This window comes from Cynara cardunculus (assembly GCF_001531365.2).
Source record: "Cynara cardunculus var. scolymus isolate 2C chromosome LG 11, CcrdV1, whole genome shotgun sequence".
NCBI classification, from domain to species: domain Eukaryota; kingdom Viridiplantae; phylum Streptophyta; class Magnoliopsida; order Asterales; family Asteraceae; genus Cynara; species Cynara cardunculus.
Window position 1 is genome coordinate 12,989,055 of NC_037538.1, and position 8,214 is coordinate 12,997,268.

Here is an 8,214-nt window from a genome sequence, read left to right on the forward strand (position 1 = left end):
AACTACGATACCGCTAAACTACAGACCCTCTGATATGAAATATATGTTTTCAATATAGTTCATACGTGTTGATATGCTTAGAATAATTGGTTAACAGTATGATTTTATTTGTGCATGCGAGAATTAGTCCTACTGGTTGTAACGGTATCTATATTTGAAGGTAATGCTTGTCTAACGTGTTTATCGAAACTGTCAAACCATTTAAACAGCCCATATCACATAATATTGAATCTTTACAGTGTAGTTTGTGATTTATATTTTATCAAACTGTATTTATAGTATGAATAGCGATTTTAAATTATTAAATCACAATTCAAGCCCTACCACATATTTTTTATACATTATAGATTCCCACACATGTACATCAGCATTAATTTTTATGCATTATTAATCATAATTACTTTTCCAGTGCCCTTTTAAGTTTGACTATTCAATGAATTCAATTTAGCATCCAATAAAAAATTTTATTTTGAATGGTTTAGTCTTTGTATTATTTCTTTTAAATGAAAAAACCATTAATTTTTTTCTTTTTCATTGATCAAGTCCTTGAACATTTTTTTAGTAAATAAACCATCATATGTTTAAAAATTGTTCACATACATCTTTTTAACCCAGGAAAAGTTACATTAACCGACTAGTAAAAGTTTGATGGTTTATTTTTATTTTTTAAAAGTTCAAGGTCTTAATCAATAAAAATGGAAAATTTTAATGGCTTTTTCATTCAAAAAAATAGTTTATGAATTTAATCATTCAAAATGAGAAAGTTTAATGATTTTTTCATTCAGCTAAACTATTCAAAATGAGAAAGTTTGTTGGGGATTTTTGGACTTTTCCTAAATTATTAGGAGTCGAGAATCGAGATGAAAGAAAATGCATGGATATGCCACATTTCATTGTCGTTTTTATTTTCTAGTTAATTTTCAGACATGTTTAGCTTAGTTACTCGTTTTTTGTTTGCTTTATATCATTTGTAATTATATGTTTGGGGCGTATTGGAATTTCATGGACGCATAATCGTCAAATTTATTTTGAAGTGGATTGAACTGCATCAGATACAAAACCTATAAACCGCAACTTATCATATTTGGCAATGCGATTCTTTGTCCATATGGTTTCAAAATCATGGTTTTTGTGAAGGCGAAAATAGTGGTGTGAGAGTGGGGGGTTAAGTTAGGGGCAGTAGGGTGGGGCAGTAGGGTGGGGCAGTAGGGCGGGACGGTGGGGATGGGTGGCAGGGTGTAGGCTGTGACAATGACGGTGGTGGGATGGTGGTCGGTGGCTGGGAGTGGGTAGGTATGACGGCGACAGTAGTGGCATGGTGGTTCGTCTTAGGTTGGGGTAAGGTAGGGTGGGGTGAGTAGTAGTTGTAACAGCGATAATAATGGTGTGGTGGTAGGGGTTAGGTTAAGGACGTGACAGTAACAATAATAGCATGGTCATAGTAGAGATGTGCAATGAATGATCAGGGGATGGGTGGGTATGATGACAACAATAGTGGCATGGTGGTTAGTGGTGGGCTAGGTGGGTGGCGGCAACAGTAGTGATGTGGTGGTTGGNGGCGTGAGGCAAGACGAACAATAGTAGCATGGTCATAGTAGGTGGGAATGGAATTCTTCTTCCATTATGGCAAGGAATGATGAATTCATTTATTTGTGGAATACAATGAAATTTAAAGAATTCCAAAGGAATCGGAATTTAGCGCAAACCAAACCGCCACTTAAAACCTACTATTTTACAAAGTATTCATAATCAAATCAACCATAAATATCATGCATTTTCACTCCTCATACATTATGAAGATCCATCATGAATAGTTGATTATTAGATTCTCAAAACATTTACGATTATTACGAATACTGAATTTAAAGACCTTTATTTTTTCCACAAGCATGAGGAACAATGAAAATTTTCAAGAAAGAGGGAAAATCCAAAAACTAATTAACACAAAAATCCATTGTAGCGGTACAAATCGAAGCAACCATTCTTAAAAGAGTATTATAACAAGAATATGATAAAAATCCTATTCATGTTGTAGCAAACACCAAAAAGAGCCATATAAATACCTCTTATAAAATGCTTCACCTACTAAACCCTAAACCCTAAAATAACAATTAAGGTAGGCAAGTGAGAGAGACGTGGAAGTTTAGAGTTCTAGTCTGATATGGGTAGTTTAGTAATTTACTGTGTCCCATCTGCCTAATTTTTGTTCCGAGGTAGGCTAAATACGCACCTATTATTCGATTGCTAAATGTACACCTACCCATTAACATCATCCTCACATGTATCAATATCTGGACACATTTTTTACATTTTTAATGTATGGTTTGACCTGATTTTGATGTAAATAGGTGTACATATAGCAACACCCTTCTGTTCGACCTCTTTTGATGGGACAAAAGAATGCATTTATGTTCCACACAGTTATGTCCAGTCCCAGTTTAATTGTTGCACCAAACGTGAGACAACAAGTTTTTATTATGTCATATGTCCTGTCCTGCATATCACACACACCCTAAACCCACATGTATGTTCCATAAGATGATCATGAAAGAAAACCAACCTTCTTTTGTCCAAATCTGATCTCCAATTTTCTTGATTGGTAATCTGTGCAGTTTGAACAAGACACAAGTTCTCTGTAAGTGCTGGATGCGGGAAACCATGCTTCCAAGTCGTACTTCTTTGCCGCAGCATCATTTAGCGCACCAGAAACTATAGACACTATATGATACGGCAATTTCAACTGCATGTACAAAATTCCATTATGATTTTAGACAAAAACTAAGAAAAATTACAAATAGAGCAAAACCAATGTCGCTTTGTATGTAGGTTTGTATCGGTGCAAATGCTAAAGCATGTCCTCACGTAGCATAAAACCAAGAAACCACAACACTTATAGGTGCATATGCATATATACACAGAAGGAATATTTGCTTGCTTGGGGTTTTAAAGTTCCCTATATAAATTTAAACTCTATTTTTAGGCTGAACCAGAAGTAATCCCCATTGCTATTAGGTGGTGCATTATGTAAGACTAAATATTAAATATTTAACATATGCATCAAACAAGGAAGAAAGCGTATAATTCATATAAAAATAAGATAGTGATGAAATACTTGCCATCTGATAGAATTCCTCCGAGTTTTTGATCATCTCCTCATGCATTTCCCAAGAATCATTGCCATTTGGGCTGGTAATGCAGAACTGTTCAACTTTCTCAAACTGATGAACACGGAAAATACGAAGAGTGTCTCGGCCATGTGAACCAGCCTCTTTACGGAAGCAAGACGAATATCCAGCATATCTGGCAAGTTTTCCAATATCAGTTGACCAAAAAGAGAATAGTATATATATACATGTACTTACAGTTAAGAAAGTAATTCTTTTCCTGAAAAGGGTTATTAATGAGACCTTAAGGGGAGCTGTGTTGGACGAATCCAATCATCAATGTGATAAGCACAAAGTGGTTGTTCCGCAGTGGCAATCAGATACTTGTCATCTCCCTCACCTGTTACCTATCAAAGATGCAGAATTAAGTGGTCAGGCCTCACTCAGTAACCATGTAAAGTGTGATTGCATGATATATAAAGCAATTGAGATAGCTGCCTAAGAGCTTATTCGACAACAATAAGACGACTGACTGATATGAGATTGAGCGAGGTAAAGAGCGAGTTGTGGAAAAATAATATGCTTGTTGCATGGCAGCAGATGCTGATGCAGAATCAATAAACAGTCGAATTTTACATAAACATTATCATCATATTATTAGGCGATGAACAAAGAAACTGTTACAGGGGATTCCAACGTCTTAGGCAAATACAATAAACAACACACATATAAAGGAAATGAAACAGTGCGACGGTTAGGAGGAAATGACACATCAATTGGAAGAGCAGTTACTTTTGGCGGGAACCCAACTGCCAACAACGGTTACAAACGGTGTTTAGCTTATTTCCAACACTTCCCCTTAAGCTAAACAACAGAAACACCCAAAATCCTTTTTAACCTTTGTAAAATTCCCACATTGAAGCGACTTGGTAAGGATATCAGCAACTTGGTCCTGTGATCTGCAGAAAACTACATCAACCTCTTTATGATGGATCTGCTCTCGAATAAAATGAAACTTTATTCTTATATGTTTACTCTTTCCGTGGTAGACTGGGTTCCGAGTCAAACAGATCGCACATTTGTTGTCACAAAAGATCTGTGTACAGCAAACTTCAAGAATACCCAATTCTTCTAAAATCCCACGCAACCATAAAGCTTGGCAACCAGTTGAGGATAAAGCCATGTATTCTGCTTCCGTTGAAGAGAGTGCAACCACCTTTTGTTTCTTGGACTGCCATGAAATTGCACCTGTCCCTAAACTGAAAATATAACCAGTGGTACTACGACTGTCGACTATGTTCCCCCCATAGTCACCGTCACTGAAACCAATCAGTCTGAAATCATTAGAAAAACTGTATGATATTCCATGGTCTAAAGTCCCCTTCACATACCTTAAAATACGCCATGCAGCATCCCAATGTTTCCTTCTTGGGCTTTCCATAAATCTGCTGACTATACTAACTGGAAACATGATGTCAGGCCTAGTGGCAGTGAGATACATAAGAGATCCTATCAAACTACGATAGAGAGTAGAATCAACTTCTCTACTTTCTTCACACTTTGAAAGTTTTAAGCCAAATTCAATTGGAGTGTTGGCAGTAATACAATCTGCCATGTTAAACCTTTGCAACAGATCCCTTGCATACTTCTTCTGTGAGATAGTGATATGGTGAGTCACTTGTGTGGCTTCTATACCGAGAAAGTAATGCAATAAACCAAGATCGGTCATTTCAAAGTGTTGTTTCATGGACTTCTTAAACTCATCAACTAAACTAGTTGAATTTCCTGTGAAAATCAGATCATCTACATAGATGCACACTAGGAGAATTGAGTCCTCGTTTTTCTTGATGAACAAAGTATGTTCATAATTGCATTTTTTAAACCCATGTTCCAGAAAATGCTTCTCAATTCTCCCATACCAGCCCTGGGCCTGTTTCAAGCCATAAAGGGCTTGCTTGAGGTGACATACTTTATGTTCCTCACCTTTTCTTTTATAGCCTCTTGGTTGATCTATGTACACATTTTCTTCCAAGTGACCATTCAAAAAAGCTGACTTGACATCCATTTGATGTACAAGCCAGTTAAATTGTGCAGCAATAGCTAATATCAATCGAATTGTTTCAAGTCTAATGACTGGAGCAAATACCTCTTGATATTTAAACCCGAATTGTTGTTTGTAGCCTTTTACCACCAGCCTTGCCTTGTGCTTATCCACCTCTCCTTTCTCATTAAGCTTAGTTTTGTAGATCCATCTCACACCTATGGATTTCTGTCCTTTAGGTAGTTCCACTAATTCCCATGTGTTGTTCTTTAGGATTGAGTGCATTTCAGAGTCCATTGCATCCCTCCATTTCTTCTCTTGGCATGCTTCTTCATAATCCAATGGGTCCGCATCTGCAAATAAAGCAAAGTCAGCAAGATTTATTGTAGTGATAGGCTGTGTGCAGCTATAGATGTCACTCAGACTTCTAGTCCTTCTATTAGCATAATCTGAAGATGATGAACTTTCAGGACTGTTATTAAAAGAATTGTGAGGGATTTCATCCACATTTGAAGAGGATCTTCTTAAAGAAGAATTCACAGTAGGCGTAGAAGGACTATCTTGGGCTGAGTTCTCATCATGATTATTCTGATCATTTTGTTGATCATGATCATTTTGTTGATCATGACTGCAATCAACTAAGATACAACTTCCACTGGAGTCACTGGACAGCCCTTCCCAAGTCTTCTCTTCATCAAACAAAACATCTCTACTTGTAATTACTTTCTTGGTCTGTGGATTATAAAGCTTGTAAGCTTCGGTGTTGTAGCTGTATCCCATGAAAATTGCTCTTTCAGACTTCTCATCCAACTTACCCCTTTTTTGCTTTGGTATGTGAGCATAAGCTACACAACCAAAGGTTCTTAGATGATTAACACGAGGCTTAAAACCATTCCGTACTTCACTTATTTGACAGACTTTTAGTAAAAGACCTGTTTAGCAAATAAGCTGCACAAGCCACAGCTTATGCCCAAAAAACATCAGGAAGTTTTTTTTTATTTAATCATGCACCTGGCCATCTCTACTAAAGTCCTGTTTTTCCTTTCTACCACCCCATTCTGTTGGGGTGTGTAGCTTGTGGTCAATTGATGGTTTATGCCATTTTTCCTAATAAACTCCTCAAATTCATATCCTATATATTCTCCCCCTCTATCAGTTCTTAGGGTCTTGATCTTGCATTCACTTTGATTCTCAACCATGGCCTTGAAGATTACAAAGTGGTTGAATGCTTCAGATTTTTCTTTTAAAAAATAAATCCAGATTCTCCTACTGTAATCATCAATGAAAGTTAGGAAGTATCTACTCCCGCCAAATGAAGGTGTCCTCATTGGTCCACAGATGTCTGAATGGATAAGCTCTTCTAGTTGTTTAGATGCTCTCCAATTAGAATCATGTGGAAACGCTGCTCTTGCATGTTTACCCAAGGCACATTCTTCACAAATATGATTAATAGGGTGACTGAAGGTAGATTAACCAAGTCAATCTTGTGCATGTGAGCCAAAGTGTTTAAGCTCATATGCCCAAATCTGTTATGCCAAAGTACTGAAGTGTCCTTAGTGCTTATGCTAGGGAGAAGAATTCTTCATTTGTAAATTTAATGGGGAACATCTTGTTATCTGTCATAGCAACTTTTCCTATCACAGTACCCTTAGAGTCAAGAACTTCACAACTTTCTTCCTTAAAAATGATCTTATAGCCTTTTAGAACTAATTGTCCCACACTTAATAAATTGTGTTTAAGTCCAGGAACATAAAACACATTTGATATTTTCTTTTCTTTATCTCTAATCTTGACAGAAACTTCACCACTTCCACAGACATTTAACTTTTTATCGCCATCTGTCCTTACATCCTTTTTTTCAGTCATGTAGATTTACAAACAAGTTTTTGTTCCCAGTCATATGGTTACTACAACCACTATCAAGATACCAAATATCATTCGAGACATTTCCTTGGATACTTAACATCATAAACATGGAATCTTCACCATGCCCATCTTCCTTATGTAAGAAACTAGATGTTTTGCTTTCTTCAGCAATTCTTTTCCTACAAAATTTAATCGTATGTCCTAACTTATCACAGTAAAAGCATTTAATTTGCTTAAAAAGTTTACCTTTGCCTTTTCCTTTGTAAGATGAAGTTTCTTCTCTGTTTGAGTCCATGTTCTTCAGTTTATCATTCGAACCATTCTCCCATGGTGTGCGAGTCTGGAATGCATGCTCCAAAGTGGTCGTGTCAAATTGCCTCATTCTGAGTTCATGAGACTGCAAGGTTCCTAACAGAGTTTCAAGTGAGAGGCTTGATAAATCTTTGGATTCCTCTATTGCTACCACCACATATTCAAAATTTCCTTGTAAGACTCCTTAATATTTTTTCTACCACTCTCCTATCACTTATGCTTTCTCCGTTTAACCTCATCTGGTTGAGTAGTATGATAACTCTTGTATAAAATTCCTCTACAGATTCTGTTTCTATCCTTTTGAGACTGTCAAACTCACATCTCAGAGTCTGCAATCTAACAGTTTTGACTCTCTTCCCCTCTATATGATTTGAAAAGCACCTCCCATGCTTCTTTGGCTGTTTCAGATGCCGAGATCCTCTCAAAGATGTTCTCATCTACTGCTTGATAGATAAGAAACAGTGCCTTTTTGTCTTTTTTTCTGGATTCATTGAGAGCAGCAGTCTGTTGTGCAGACAGTATAGTCGGATTTTCTGGTTCATCGACTCCACTTTCTATTATTGTCCATAAATCTTGAGACTCGAACATTACTTCCATCTGTATACTCCAGTGAAAGTAATTTCTTCCATTAAGCCTCGGCAATTGTGGTTGCTGAATGATTTGAGAACTTGAAGCCATTATATCTTTGGCTCTGATACCATTTGATGCAGAATCAATAAACAGTCGAATTTTACATAAACATTATCATCATATTATTAGGTGATGAACAAAGAAACTGTTACAGGGGATTCCAACATCTTAGGCAAATACAATAAACAACACACATATAAAGGAAATGAAACAGTGCGACGGTTAGGAGGAAACGACACATCAATTGGAAGAGCAATTACT